General features: G+C 53.7%; 1 protein-coding gene across 12 annotated transcripts in view; it reads left to right on the top strand.

The window, feature by feature from the left end:
- LOC105485271 (ATPase phospholipid transporting 11A) overlaps positions 1-15,250 on the top strand; it is a 183,284-nt gene that overhangs the window by 83,261 nt on the left and 84,773 nt on the right. The window lies entirely within an intron of this gene.

Here is a 15,250-nt window from a genome sequence, read left to right as displayed (position 1 = left end):
GTATACTAACATGTTTGTTTGAATTGGAATTGGGATATGCCTGCTTAGTTTTCTGGCTAATTTATCTTTAGACGGAGGGACTGAGTCGTGGGAAATAAACACAGTGACCCCTCAGTGTTCCCGCTGGGCTCGCAGGGGACGCAGTGTTTTCCGGCGGCTTGGGAAGAGTCTGGAGGTCGGGTGCTGAGGCTCGAGCGTTTCTCCTGCCAGTTGGTTTCACCTAGTCCTCAGGGCGGAGTTGCTGCTCATCCTCATGCTGGGCCTGTTTTCCGATTCCTGGCGCTCTCTTGTCTTCACCTGCGGTTCACTTGCGAGGGGCAGTGGAGGCTGCACTGTGACGTTAGAAACGGGATGAGCCAGAGTGTATTGATAGGGAGGTGTTTGTGGTCGGGGGTGGAACTGCTTTGGGGGCAGGTTTGCAAGTCAGGAGACAGGAGCAATGATGGGGCCCCAAGGGCCGCCCCCCAGCTCCTCCCAGGCTCCTACCCTTCCCCACGCCCGGCTTCCCCCACTTACCTTTCTCTTCTTGACTCAGCACCACTCACACCCCCAAGCGTGTGCCAGGACTGAGCTCCACACCCGGCACAGGACCTCCCTGCCCTCTTCTCTGAGGTGCAAAGGCACAGCAGGTGCAGCATGGCCTCAGCCCCGGGGCTCCCGGGATGGTTGTCCTGGCCAGTGGCTTGCGACCCTCTGCCTGCTGCGTTTGGAGGTGAACTGAAGGAGCCCGTGACCCGGGTCCCTGGCAGCCGTGGCCTCTTTGCTGCGCTTCCTCTGGCCAAAGCCAAAACCAGGTTCTTGTCTGCACACTGGAGCAGGGACCTTGGCCTCAAGCTCTAATGCCGGAGTTTATAGCTCTCCCAGCTTCCCCAGAGCTGGCCCTTAGCTCAGTCATGTGAACCTCGTCACCACCCTGGTTTTCCAGGTGAGATGAGCCTCAGTTACAGGCAGAAACACGTGGCCGTGAGGAACGCACCGGCCTGAGTCTAAGAGGAAGCTGCCGATTTCTAGCACTGATTTGCAGAGGGATGGGTGAGCCTGCCCGGTGCCCTGTGATGAAGAGGCGTCTCTGTCCCAACGGAGGCACCGTGCAGGCACCGTGCCGAGGCCGGCTTCAGAGCCACGGGGAAGCCAGGTCTGTCTGATTGCTTCCTTGCACGTTCTGTGGCATCCCACGCGGCTGTAAACGGAAGCCACTAACCACGGCTGCTGCTTCACAAGCTGCCTGGTCAGAAATGTATTCCTGTCAAAAATGGAGGGTGAAATGCATGAAATCAGCGTTATTTTTGCTCTTGCTGCATTTCATGAGTCTGCGGAGTCTGTTCTAACTGCGCCCACCTGATCCGTGGACGTGCCGTGGGCTCCAAGCGATGCTTTGGTTGCCGGCTCTTTTCCTCTGTGTCTCCTGTGTCTGGACTCTTAGGAAGCTGTGTTTCTTCCCACTGCTGCAGACTATCAGAATTAGGCAATCCAGAGTAGGCCAAGAATGATTTGGGGTGAGAATTTATATCGTTATTTCAGTTCTGGACCCAGTAAACTATGGTCTAGGTTTGCTGGCATCCAGCATTTCCCAGGTTTACTGTGTTTCCAGATCAAAGGGATGTCCCTGTGCTTTTGTGGATCATTGTGACCCAAGTGATTTTGTGTGAAAAATATTTTCATGGCAGGAAAGTGCCACCGAGAGCCTTGAAAATACCTGAGATTTGTCTGGGGGAAAAATAAGAAAAAAGGAAGGAGAGAAATCCAGTCATCATTACCATGAGTGTGATGAGAGTGGGGAGAACCAGTGGCGCTTCTGATCCTGCCCCAGCAGATGCCAGTGGCTCTGACCAAGGAGGACAGAGGGACGGGCGCACCCACATGAAGCCTCACCCCAGACCCCAGGCCCTGCTTGCATGCTGGGACAACGGTGGGGGAGAGCCGTGTGTCTCAGCACAGCGGTGGAAACGCGGTCCACCTGCAGAGGGCTTGTTTGCGTTTTTTACACCCAAGCAAGCCCCACACGTCCACTGGGGTCCAGGGTGCTCCCGGGAGCCGCTGAGAGACTTGCAGGCACAGGCGCCACGCGTCGCTTCCCTGGACTGTGAGGCGGCAGAGACAGCGAGTCAGGAGGAAGCCTATTTTTAGAAACGCCTAAGTGCCCACGATCTTCTGACCATCAAACAAGGAGCGCTGCTGTTTGAAGCTATAAACAGACAGCAGAACAAGAAGTTGCTGTGTCACTGGATACCTGTACGTTTGAAAACCGGCCATTAGGGGGAATGGCCGCCGTAAACATTGATCCAGTGACTGAGGCTGGCTGGTTTGCTTCTTCTCTGCCCCCGGTGTCGTTCAGCTAATAGGTTTTGTTTGTCTCAGCTGAAACGTGAAACTTCCCTTAGGGACTAACCCTGGCTAAAAGTGGTTTTCAGCCTGTTTTTTAAAAATCTCCTTTGTCCTTGCATGCGTTCTAACCCCATTCTAACCTGACTGGCAGCCACAACGCAGACCCTAGCAGAGTTGATGGTGAGGTTGGGGAAGGCGTGACCCACGGTGGAAGGTTGGTTATTTCGGGTGATCCGGCGATTTTCTGATGGAACGTTGAATGCGGAAACATCTTGCCCTTACTGGGGCAACAAGGGGAGGAAAGGCGTGCGCCAGACGGAGACACCTTGGAATCCCACCCAGCCTGGACGTGTCTGCTGGGTTCTGGGACGGGCGCAGGCAACTGTATCTGCCCTGGTGGGAGGAGTTGCCCCCTTGGTTAAACCCGGAGGACGCGGCTGCATGGTGCTTGCCCTCAGCTGTTTCTCTCTTCTTACTTTGGGAATAATCTCTTTTATTCTAGTTTCTCTGCTCTTAGGCATACTCCTTTGGAAACTTACTGGGCTCACTTTTACCCCCTATGAGATGCTGTTTGTCATGAGTGGTGCAAGGTTAGAGATAACCGGGTCCACGTGCACTTGTGTCTTTCCGTAGTGTGAGGCTTTTGTTGACGTTATTTCAATCACAAAAGCCAGGAACTGCTGGTGCTTCCTGTCACTGGGTAGTTCCAGCAGCGGGCACCCAGGCTCAAGCCACTCCTCACATTGGTCAATATTGTAAACCATAGTTATAGTATACCTAATCAATACATAAATGTTTTAAATACTCCTCAACAAACAAAGTAACATTTAACATCAAGAGAAAAAGGGAGATAGGAGGAAGGGTTAATGAACCAGTCGGGGGGAGTGAAGCAGACACCACCCCTGGGCTGGGCGGGGTGGTCCGTGGTCTTGTGAGGAGGACTCAGATGGCAGAGCCTGCGGGGCAGATGCCAAATTCTTATCACAAGTGACTGCGAGGCGGCAGCGGCTGAGGCAGAGTCCTCCCGTGAGAACTGAGTGCAACGGTGTGCTTTCTGTGTCCTTACCTGGTTGGATACTGTCTTTATTTTTTGTTTGTTTGTTTATTAAGCAAATCACCTTATCTTTGTTGGCAAAGTGCGCTGTGAAATGTAAAACAAAGTCTTTTTCTAAGATGGAGTTTGTTATATCAACAGTGATCTATATACTATATAAAAACTAAACTTTAAAAATGTTGCTTACACGAAAATTGAGAGAAGCCTGTTTGTGCAGAAGATGAGCAGGTAGAAGGTTCCAGTGGTGAGGGGTGCTGACCTGGAGCGGCCGTGGTGGGGCCGTGTGACTGGGAGCAGGGTCGTGAGCAGTGCTCAGCCTGTCGCGAGTGTGTAGGAAGAGAGCTTTGTTGAAATATCACTTACATATCATAAAGTGACCCACTTAAACAATTTGATGATTTTTATTGTGTTTACCAAGCTACACAACATCACCACAATCTAATTTTAGACATTTTCATCACCCTCCAGTGAAACCCCGTCCCCAGTACGAGGCGCTCCCAAGCTGTGTCCCCAGCTCCCCTCCCCTCCCGCCCCAGCCCAGCCCTGGGCAGTTGCTAATCCACATTCTGTCGCTGCAGATTTGCCCGTGTGGACACTTCTTGTGGGTGGAGTCAAGCAGCCTGGGGCTTTACGACTGGCTCTGCTGCTTGGCGGGGCTGCCCCGCATCTCCCTGGTGACTGAGGATGCTCTGCGTCCTCTCCTGGGCTTGCTGGTCATTTGCAGGTCCCTAGAGGAGCTCCGCCTTGTCTTTCTGTTTTTGAGTTTGAATCGTTCTGTATATATTCCAGGTACAATCCCTAATCATATACGATTGGCATCTGATCACAGTGCTCCACGTAGGGAACGGCTCTGCCGTGAAAGCCCAGGAACCCTGTGTGTGTGCATGCGGGCCACACGGGGAAGGCCTGGCCCACGGTGGTCTGTGTCTGGGCGGAACTCTGGACCCTCCCAGAACCCCGAAGGCTGTGGCCTGTGAGGTGCTGCCCCAGGCCACGGCCTGTCCATCTCCCTCCCCGGAGGGTGCCATCTGGGTTCTGATGAGCTGTGGCACCTCCTGCCCTGCCCCACCATCGCCACCCCCAGAACAGAGTGCAGGCTGTAAACTGCTTAGTGGTGGCCTGGATTGGCCTGCAACAGTTTGCGTGGTGTCACCCAGCCCTTCTGTTTTCATGTATTTTAATTTATTTGCTGCTTAATCTAAGCAAAGGAAATGCCGCCCTCTCTCTGTGTTGACCAAACCCACCATGCCTTTTTCTTCCCACGGGAGAATCTTGCTTCCCCGGGCTGTATGGGTCCCGAGCCAATGCCCGGCACTCCGCTGGTGACCAGGAGTCCTTGCCCACTCTCCCTGCCCCCTGAAAGAGCAAACGAAGGGAATCCTTGAACCTCTGGGAAGCTGTAGCCCTTTTGTAAACGTGCTGCCCTGCGGCGGATGGGGGTCCCAGGAAAGGCCCAGGGCTTTGTCTGCAGAAACAGCTTTTTTCCTGTGCTTTTTTGGGTAACTGGTCCTTCCTCAACACTGTCGATAGCAGCTGTGGCGCTGGGCTCCATGCAGCCTGCAGCGGAACACGGTGTTTTTAGTTGCGGTGCCCTCTGTGTGGCAGCCACCAACGCTCCGCGTGCGTGAGTGGCGATCTGCGTCTGTGGGTGACGTGCGTCACGGGGTGTGGAGAGACGCACCTGTGAAGGATTTCCACACCACCTCCACCCTCCACCCCACCTTGTGCCTTCCAGGGAAGTCCTGTCTGTGCCTCTGCTGCCTTGGGAAGAGAAGGGGTCCCAGGGGAGCTCACAGGGTGGTGGAAGGCTGGAAGGCATCAAAGCCGGAGACTGCCTTCGTGTGGGGACTAGGGGGTGGGGGCGTGCTTGAGCCCTGGCTGCGTGATTTGGAAGGCCTCCCCCATTCAGCTCATCTTCCTCATTCTGTGCTAGACCAGCCCAGCGCCTCCACGTCAGCCCATTTCAGTCCACCTCGCTGTCCCTGAAAAGAGGGAAAGGGACAAGCTGCCCTTTTTCTGCCGCGGGCTCTCGATTAAAGTATTTCCCGAATTGCAGGGATCCTTTCCTCCCTCTACTCCCAAGGGGAGGGAGGGCTGGCTCTGCACTTCCAGTACCCCGGCCCATGCAACCTCCGCACACCTGGGCGTGTGTTGGAGCAACAGGATGGGAAGGATCTGTTAAGTTTCTGCCTGGGTTAGGACACTGCCGTGGTTTCTGGTAGTGGATTTGAAATTAGAGGAAGGGCTCTGCTTTTGCATTTCAGGACCCGCAGTGCCCAGGTTCACAGCGTTCATGGCAGCCTTTGGGAAGACCTGAAGGGTTTTCTTCATTGCAAGTTAGAAAACAGGTGCACCAGGAACCTCAGCTCCTCAAACGCAGTGCCTGCTGCCTCACTGCTTCCTGTCCGTCTCTCAAGGAGAACTAGAAATCCCCTCCTGTGTCTGGAGGAGAGAGAACCTGGCTAAGCACTGGGACCGAAGGAATTCCCTCCTGTGTCTGGAGGAGAGGGAACCTGGCTAAGCACTGCGGCTGAAGGTTGCAGCCTTCTAGGAAATGTCCAATATAAAGGATAGACTGCAGGCTATTTTGATTTTACTCGTTTTTTAACAGAACTTTTATGAAAGAAAATTACTTGGGTCTAGTCTGGTGCTAGGATTTTTCTTTACTTGTAAAGTCAGCTGACACCTCCCAGGTTTCGTAAGTCATCTGGTCTAAACTGGAAGCCAGGTGTCTTACATCAAAGCTTCCGGTATCTCCAGTTGCAGAAATTAGAAGAGGGTGGTTGAGGACCATGTCTTCCTGGGTGACGCCCTTGAGAAGATGTCAAGCCTGGGCCCTGTTTATTGTATTTGGAGAAATGGGAGACGATGGTACTTTAGAGGAACATAGATCCCATTCCAGCAACTATTTTAATCGGTACTCTCAGGGGAGGTTGAGATTCCAACTTACAAATTGCAAATGTGTGATGTGCTGCACCCACTCACTGAAGACGCATACCAGATCACAGTTGCAGCTCATTTCGAGGTAAAGCAGCACTGAAAGACCGCAGAACCAGAGCAGGGGACCAGACAGAGCAGACGGGGAGGCTTCGCCTTCCTGTGTTTGCACCACAGCCTGGACTGCACGGTGACTTACAACGTATTTCTCATCCCAGGTCACAGTCTCAGAGTGTGAGAGCCCTGGGTCTCTGGCTCAGGTCTGAATGAACGCTCTTTCCTTCGGGCCTCTTCCTATCACTGCCCTGTGTGTGTCAGACTGACGAAGCAACACACGTCTGCCGGCATCGGTGAAAAGTGTCGTTGGCGAGCGAGGCTGTGTGTGTGAGCAGCTCCTTCCACCTTCGTCCCCTGTCACGGGAGCTGCAGAGTTACAAGACCCTAGGGAATGGGGGCGTCATTGTTTCGTGGTCCCACCCTTCCTCGGGGTCGGTGGCAAGGCCAGCAGGCTGCGGTGTGTGCCTCGGATGTGATGTCTGAGGGACTGCAAGTGGGTTGCCCGCAGGGGTCTTGCTTGCACTGGCTTAGAGAGCTAGCAGCATTTGGTGTGACTCAGTTTATCGGTCTTTCCCTGCTTTGAGGCAGGCCCTTGATGTGCAGGTGAAGTACCCGTGGCTGGCTGCGTGGCTTCTAGGTGTTTCTTCTTCCAGTGGGGTTAGCAGAGCACGGCGTGAAGCCCTGCTGTGAAGATGCTGCCGACGGCGCCCCCTGTCTGCTGAAGGGCTCATCATCCGACTCCGCCTTAGCCCCATCCTCTTCCTTCCTACCACACAGCCAGAGGCACGGGATGCACACAGGCGGGCTTCCATCGGTCGGGGGGCGCTGACAGGAGGAGCCCCTCCCAGCAGCTTCAGGGTGCTTTTGGCTGAGCAGGTTGGGGCCTCGAGGACATCCCTCCTCTAAAGGGGTGTTAGGTAACTGCAGTTTTCTCCTCTCTTACTCACCCATTGCCAGATTTTTTAAAAAGAATACTTTCAAATGACTTATATAAAACTCTATGTTTTAAGTTTATTTCTGTAAGAAAAAAATTGGTTGGTACAAATATAGCAAAAATGTTAACATTTGTGAATTCTGGGTGATTATTTCCTTACTCCAGTTTTCTGCATGTTTGAATTATTTCATAATGCCCCCCTCCACCTGTGAGTGGGCGTATCTGGAGAGGCGTCATCCTTCCTGAAGAGGGACAGTGGCTGAGCCATTTGTGGCCAGGGAACCCCAGCCCACACCTCCATAGCCCTGGCACAGGGCGGGCGCAGCTTAGTTCACAACGACCTAGTTTCTGCCCCCAGTTCCAACTTAGGGCCAGCCAGAGAACAGCAAATACCGCCCCCCTTGCCAGCCCCACAGGATGCCGCGCCTCCCAGGCGTGAGCCCATGCACCCCCCACCCCACCAGGCCCATGGCTGCCCTCCGAGGCCTCTTCCCTGGACTCCTTCCTGCCTTCCTGGCCTGGCTGGAGTCCCTGGGAGCCTGTGGAGGCGCCGACCTGCAGCTCAGAGTCCGTGGCCACTGCTGCTTGTTCCGGTGGCCGCCGTTTGTTTCCATGGGGATTCATGTTGACATCTGTTACTCATCCTAAAGTGAGCCCGTCTGCATGAAGGCACGCCTCAGGGCTGCTGAGTCGGCCACATCCTTGGCAGTTCCCCACACACCCTCTCGTGTGTCCTGTGTGTGAGTAAAAGTGCAGGGCAGATGCCAGACCCTCCTTCCATCCCCAGACTGGGCACGTTGGAGCCAATTCCTCCATGCTGCCTGCTCCATCCTCTCCCTTGCCCTGTTCACTTCCACACTTCATTAACAGAGAACTGCGGGGAGGGTCACAGGGCCAGCGAGGCCAGTGCCACCCCTGTGCTGTGTGACACTGAACGCTGCCTAAACCATCTGGATAACTGATCGGGGGTGGGTTTGCACGCAGCGCTCCGGCCTGTGTGGCGATGGTTCTGGGTTTGTCGTCACGCTCTGTCAAATGGGAAGCAATAGTAAATTCTATTTTATTTATTTATTTTTTTGAGACAGAGTCGCACTCTGTCGTCCAGGCAGAAATGCAGTGGCACGATCCTGGCTCACTGCAACCTCCACCTCCCAGGTTCAAGCCATTCTCCCTGCCTCAGCCTCCCAAGTAGCTGGGACTACAGGCATGTGCCACCACTCCTGCCTAATTTTTGTATTTTTAGTAGAGACGAGGTTTCACTGTATTGGCCAGGCTGGTCTTAAACCCCTGACCTCAGGTGATCCACCCACCTGGGCCTCCCAAAGTGCTGGGATTACAGGCGTGAGCCCCTGCGCCCGGCTGAGATGACCTGTCAGGTGACAGGCTCCAGCTCCTGGCCTGGGATTAATTTCTGGCCACGTGCTGTGGTGCACACTGAGAGTGTCGCATCGTAGATCTTCTGAAACGCAGCGTCTCGCCCCTGGAGCCTCTCTGCACTGTGGGTTTAGAGTTCATGCTCCCATGGCAGTGGCCTCAGGGGCGTTTGCTCCTTGGGGAAATTTTCCTCAGTCACTGAACACAGGTGCTGGGCACCAGTCAGAAAGCCACACTGCCAGGCACCACCGGGCTCAGGCGCTGGCACCTGTCAGAAAGCCACACTGCCAGGCACCACCGGGCTCAGGCGCTGGCACCTGTCAGAAAGCAACACTGCCAGGCACGTGCACAAAGACTGTGTGTTTTCAGGCAGCAGTGGATCAATCCCAAATGTCAAAAGTATCTTTAAAAAAATAATCAAGATGGCACGGTGGCTCACACCTGTAATCCCAGCACTTTGGGAGGCCAAGGCGAGCAAACCGCCTGAGGCCAGGAGTTCAAGACCAGCCTGGCCAACATGGTGAAACCCCGTCTCTACTAAAAATACAGAAATTAGCCAGGCGTGGTGTCTCACGCCTGTCATCCCAGCTACTTGGGAGGCTGAGGCAGGAGAATTGCTTGAACCTGGGAGGCGGAGGTTGCAGTGAGCCGAGATCACGCCATTGCACTCCAGCCTGGGGGACAAGAGCGAGACTTTGTCTCAGAAGAAGAAAATAATAATAATAATAATAATTAAGGGAAGGAGCCCCGGAGGCTGCCCAGGTAGCTGCACTGTTGCGATTTGTGGTGACATTTTCTCTGACACTCCTGTGCTACGCAGTTACAGCTGCCCCTCTGCGAAGCCCCCTCCCGCTGGAAGGGGGGTGGGAAGGCGGCCAGGACGCTGCACAGTGCTGTGTCCTGAGCACACATATTAGGAGAAGGGACGTGAGACTTCCTCCACCGTGGGCTCCATGCAGCCGGGAGGCCCTGCCGCCCCCTCCCCACGCGCTGCCCACGCGCCACTCACTGTTTCTTTCTCCCGCAACTCCAGATGTGGAATTCCTCTCAGAGGTCCTCTCATGGCACCCTGCATGGAGAGGCCTGGGCCTGGCCCGGAAGGAAGGCACAGCCCATGTGCGGGTGCCTCTGTCTGGAAGGCACGCTGGGGTCCATTTTCCTGTTTTCCCAACCCTGTGGCACTCCTTCCTGTTCCTTCTTCTACAGTCTTCTGTGTGAGTCGTGGAAATGAGGCAGATGGTCATGTTTAGCATCATACCACACATACCTTTTGCAAAAATGTATTTTTTAGCGGCCAGGTGAGCAGCTGATGTGGTGGATAGAAAGCACACCGGAGGCCCTGAGGCCTTGAAGCCTCCACGTGCCTCTCATCAGTGTGTGAGGTGCAGTTGGCGGAGGTTTGCTGAGCTGAGCGGCTCTGTGAGAGAAGGTGGTCGGGGTTAGCAGCTTTGAAAGCCCCCGCACACTCCAGCTCCCATGCAGTTATGCTGTGTAAGAAATGGCAGCCGGGCCAAAACCTTGTAACTCTTTTCAGAGTTGTTAAAACACTGAGATAGCTGGAAATACATTCTCATTTTAAGTTGAAGTAATTTGGGGGGCGTGGTGGCATGCCTGCAATCTCAGTGCTTTGGGAAGCTGCACAGGGAGCACTGCGTGAGCCCAGGAGTTCAAGGCTACGGTGCACTCTAATTGTCCCTGTGAACGGTCACTGCAGTGAATAGCCACTGTGCTCCAGCCAGGACAGCACAGCAATACCCCATCTCTAAAAAAAGTAATTATGTTTTAAAAGTAAATCATTTTCACTTCCTCGGAGATTTTCAGGAAGAGCTTTATATCTAAGTTTCTAGAATTTACATGGAAGACTGAAACAGAGAAGCAATTCTGACATCTAGGAATGACTTTTCCTGCTGGATGCGGTGGCTTACGCCTGTCATCCCAGCACTTTGGGAGGCTGAGGCGGGCGGATCACCTGAGGTCGGGAGTTTGAGGCCAACCTGGCCAACATGGTGAAATACCATTTCTACTAAAAATACAAAATTAGCTGGACGTGGTGGTGCTTGCCTATAATCCCAGCTACTAGGGAGGCTGAGGCAGGAGTATTGCTTAAACCTGGAAGTGCAGTTTGCAGTGAGCCGAGGTTTTGCCACTGCACTCCAGCCTGGGTGATGAGAGCAAAACTCTGTCTCGTTAAAAAGAAAATACAACATTTTTACTGAGGTATAATTCACATACCTTAAAATCCTCCCTTTTAAAGCATGCAATCCGTTGGTTCCAACTGGAAAATATTCAGTCGTGCACCCACCACCTCCCTCTAACCCAGAAGGTTTTCACCTGCCGGTCAGGGACCATCAGCAACTACCACCACCCTCCAACCCAGAAGGTTTTCATCCCCTGGGCAGCCATTCGCCCAGCCCCCGGCAGCCCCCGCACCCCCTGTCAGCCCCCATCAGCCCCCATCAGCCCCCGTCCCTGCGTTCACCTTTTCTGGGCATTTCATCAGAATGGACTCACAACACGGTGCTGCTCCACACGCGGGATGCTTTCTGGCCCCACGTGTGTTGGTGTGGGTGTCAGCGCTTCCTTCCCTTCTGTGTATCCCTTCGTCAGTGGACGCGCGTTTGGAGGCTGCCACCTGTGTCTTCCTTGAAGAGTGCAGCTGTGAACCTTCTCGCCGAATTTTTTGTGCCCCTCCTGGAGTTGCTCGAGATGTTTCCCTTGGTCAGTTTGTGTCCTCTGGTCAGTCCCATCAGCACAGGGTGGATTTTTACTTCGGCTGGAACTGGATGCCAGCCCTCCAGGGGACATGCCACGTGGCTTTCTGATGCCGTTTGGACAATGGGTTGTTAATGAGTCGTTAGGAAACCTGCTACTTGACACAGACAGTTTGGTGCCTGGTTTCAGCTTTGCTTTGCTGATGGAAGCCTCTGGCTGTGGGGCTGGCTGAACTGTGTCGCTGATCCTGTCTGGGAACACAGAGAGGCTGGGGTCTCCATCCTCTTGCCCTGGAGAGCTTCCTGACTACCTGTGTCTTTACTCTGAATCCTGAAAAAAACCCTGTGTGGTGTGACCCCGTTTTTTGTTGCTTGTTTGTTTGTTTGAGACGGAGCCTCGCTCTGTCATCCAAGCTGGAGAGCAGTGGAGCCATCTTGTCACTGCAGCCTCCACCTTGGGGTTCAAGCGATTCTCCTGCCTCAGCCTCCTGAGTAGCTAGGACTACAGGCGCCCCCATGCCCAGCTATTTTTTTTTTTTTTAAGTAGAGATGGAGTTTCACCATGTTAGCCAGGCTGGTCTTGAACTCCTGGCCTCAAGCGATCTGCCTGCCTCAGCTTCCCAAAGTGCTGGAATTACAGACATGAACCACTGTGCCTGGTGGGGACCCTGTTTTGTCTGTGCCACCATTTATGCACAGCATGTCTGGCCCTGGGTTCAAGACTGGTGAGGTTCAAAAGTTACATGATTGGGGCTCCTGAGTTTGTTTTTGTTGCTAACTGTACAGAGAACCAGAATCTTCGGGCTGGGAGGACCACGAAGGTTGGCCCTTCTAATCCCTTCATGTCGCTGCTGACGACATTTGACAGAGACACGTGGTGTGATGCAGCCACAGCCACAGAGCCAGTGAGCAGCAGGGACCGGGCGCCCCGTCCCCAGGCCGCCGTTTGGGATTGTGTCTACATCCTCTGGAGGTCCAGCGTATTTTCAGCTCTGTTCCTTTTGGTCAGTTTAGTCTTCCTAGAATTTGAACATTTGTGGGCTGCTCTGTCTGTGGAGTAGCCATTCTTTTATTTGTTTAGTTTTGTAATGAACTTGCTTTCACTTTGAAAAAAAAAAAAGTGAACATTTGTGGAGAATGCAACACAAAGAGCTCCCTTTGGTTCGAAGCGTGAACCCGAAGAGACACTTAGTTTTCTGACCTTCCTGATGCCCTGGGTGAGGCCGTCTAAGTGACCTCATGGCCTCAGGTCCTTTCCTGATCCAGTCTGATATCTGTTACGCTGACAAGGCTGCCAGGCAAGCAACCCACTTGCCAGGCAAGGCCCACTGCATGTTGGCAGCTGATTTTGTGATGTCATGGCACAGACAAAAATAGTCATTCCTACTTGTGTCGGTTTAAACGCCACTACACTGTTGGGCCGTATTTGAGTTGTTTTTGATGTAATTATTTAACGATAAACGTCTGCTCGGCACTGTTGAGAATATGGAGTGGACTTCATCCATGCGTCCCGATCGTGCCTCCAGGAGACAGGGTCCCTTTGTAGCTGGCTGGAAGCGTCCGGGCAGCGTGAGCTCGCCGTGGCGTGGGCGATGCCACACGGCTCCAGGAAAGCGTTCAGCTTTCAGAGCCAGTGTCTGGGCTCGTGGCCACTCCTGAAATTCAGTTGCTTTCTTTGAAGCTTAGAAGAAAGTTTCTACGATTTTCACTTTTGTATTAAAAGATACCTGTATGCTTTTCTCTCTTTTTCTGGTTCACTTATATTCTTATTCAGTGCAATTTCCTGATTCCACGAGAATGAGAAGCATCTGTTTGGCTGTGTTCTGAGAAAACAAAGGAGCCAGGGACTTTTCTTAGCCTTTATAGGCAGCAGTTTATTTGTGAAGCTCCTAAGATACTTTTAAAGTCCACATCCCTGCATCCCTTAGGTTTGTTGACTTCACCACAAAATAGAGGCAGCTGGGAAGGCCCCCGTCAGGCGGGGAGACCCAGTCCCAAGGAGGAGGGCCTGTCTTTGTGGGGAGGGGCAGCCAGACTGTGGCATGGTCAGGGCAGTGGGGCTGCGCTGCCCACCTGGCTTTGAGTCTAGGATGACAGTTACTGCATGGCCAGCAGGCTCGCGGGGAGGCCACAACCCAAGGTGGCGCGGAGGAAAACTGCCTCTGGCTCATTTGAGGGTGGAATGCTCCTCACTGGCCTCGTGGCTGCCTTGTGTATGTCTGTCCCCAGGAGCGTGGAAGCCTCGGCTCCCCGTGGAAACGCTGGTTCATGGTCTCAGCCGAACATCTCTGAAAACACAGTTGGGGCACGTGGGGACTGCTGTGATCTCTTTCCAATATTTTACTTAGACTGTTCTGCAAAGCTGAGTCCTAATAAAAGAAATTGGAAGTGAATTACCTGCCGATGGACTTTATGACAGCAAATGTGCAGACATTCACACAGCTCCTGTCCGGAACGTTCTGGGTGGGACAGTGTGGAAAGGCTTCCTCTGAAAGGACGTTAGAGGAGCAGAGGAGCTGATGACATAAACAAGACCAAAAACAGCCAGTGTGAGGTTATAAACAAGAGCACCACGCAGACAGGGACTCCAGACTGTTCAGGCCTTGCCTGCCTCTTTTGGCTTTAAAAAAACAAGAGTTCCCTGAAGCACCAAGGGGCAGCCCACACAGAGAGGAGTCGCCCCGAGCGTTCACAGGCATCTGTGCTGGGTCGGGCCCCTGGCCGTGTTCTGTTCCTGTTGCCTCATTTCATGCTCCAGGACCCTGAGAAAGTGCTGGCATCCGCCTCATGGGTGAGAAGCCCAGTGGGAAACTGTCCCCGTGCCTGCGGCGAGGAGTGGCCCAGCAGCCAACGGTCAGCCCTTCGACGGCAGTGCCCACTCGTCCTTTCCGCCCCATCGCACCAGCGTTCCCTTCACAGAGGAGGCTTCCGTCTCCTCTTCAGCTGTGTTTCTCATGCCCCAGAAAGGCTAGTGTCTTGCAGTTCCTTCAGAGAAGTGGGTCGTGGGACGAGAGCCACATGCTAAGGCCACGTATTCTGAGGCGGGCCCGGGGCCGTGTACCAGGACCGTGTGTTCCAAGGTGGGCCCGGGGCCATGTGCTGGGGCCGTGCATTCTGAGGTGAGCTGGGGCCATGGCCAGGGCTGCGTATTCAGATGTGGCATTTGGATTTCTCATGACGAGCTAAGGTATTTTTGTGGTTTTCGTGCTGACATCAAATGGCCCGCCTGAGTGTTGTTGAAATATTTCTTGTCGGAGCTGTTTTCTTGACTCCTCCAAATACAGTGTTCTGAGTAATACAGATGGTCAGGCCCAAGTCATCTTTGCAGGAGAGCCTTCCTGTTCCTGAGCAGACACCCGGAAGGGTTGAGTGACTCTTCTACATGTGCAGATGCAGGGCCGGTGACCCCACAGTGGGGCAGGAAGCTGGAGGGTTCTTAGTTTTGCCCAGGAAAGAATTCAGGGGCAAGCAGGAGCAGGAGGGGGAAGAAAACAGCTTTATTGAAGAGGCAGGGCCACAGCTCCCTCACCCCTTGCAGAGCGGCACTGCCCCATAGGCGGAGAGGAGTAGCTCAGGGCAGGTTTAATTGCATGCAGATTAAGGGGTGGTTTATGCAGAAATTTCTAGAAGGATGTGACTTCCGGGCAATCAGGTCATTGCCATGGAACAGGGCGGCGGCTCCTGGCTGTTGCCATGGCAATGCTAAACCGACAGGCACACTGCGGGCATGTCTGATGGAAAGCTGCCTCTGCCCCAGCCCTGTTTTCGCTAGTCCTCAATCTGGTCCGGTGTCCAAGCCCCACCCCTGGAGTCGAGTCCTGCCTTCTACCCCAATATCCTAGTTTTTCTTTCTTCTGC

This window comes from Macaca nemestrina, chromosome 16 (genome assembly GCF_043159975.1).
Source record: "Macaca nemestrina isolate mMacNem1 chromosome 16, mMacNem.hap1, whole genome shotgun sequence".
Taxonomy (NCBI): Eukaryota; Metazoa; Chordata; class Mammalia; order Primates; family Cercopithecidae; genus Macaca; species Macaca nemestrina.
The sequence above is the reverse complement of the archived record's forward strand: the minus strand, read 5'-3'. Positions and strand labels throughout refer to the sequence as shown.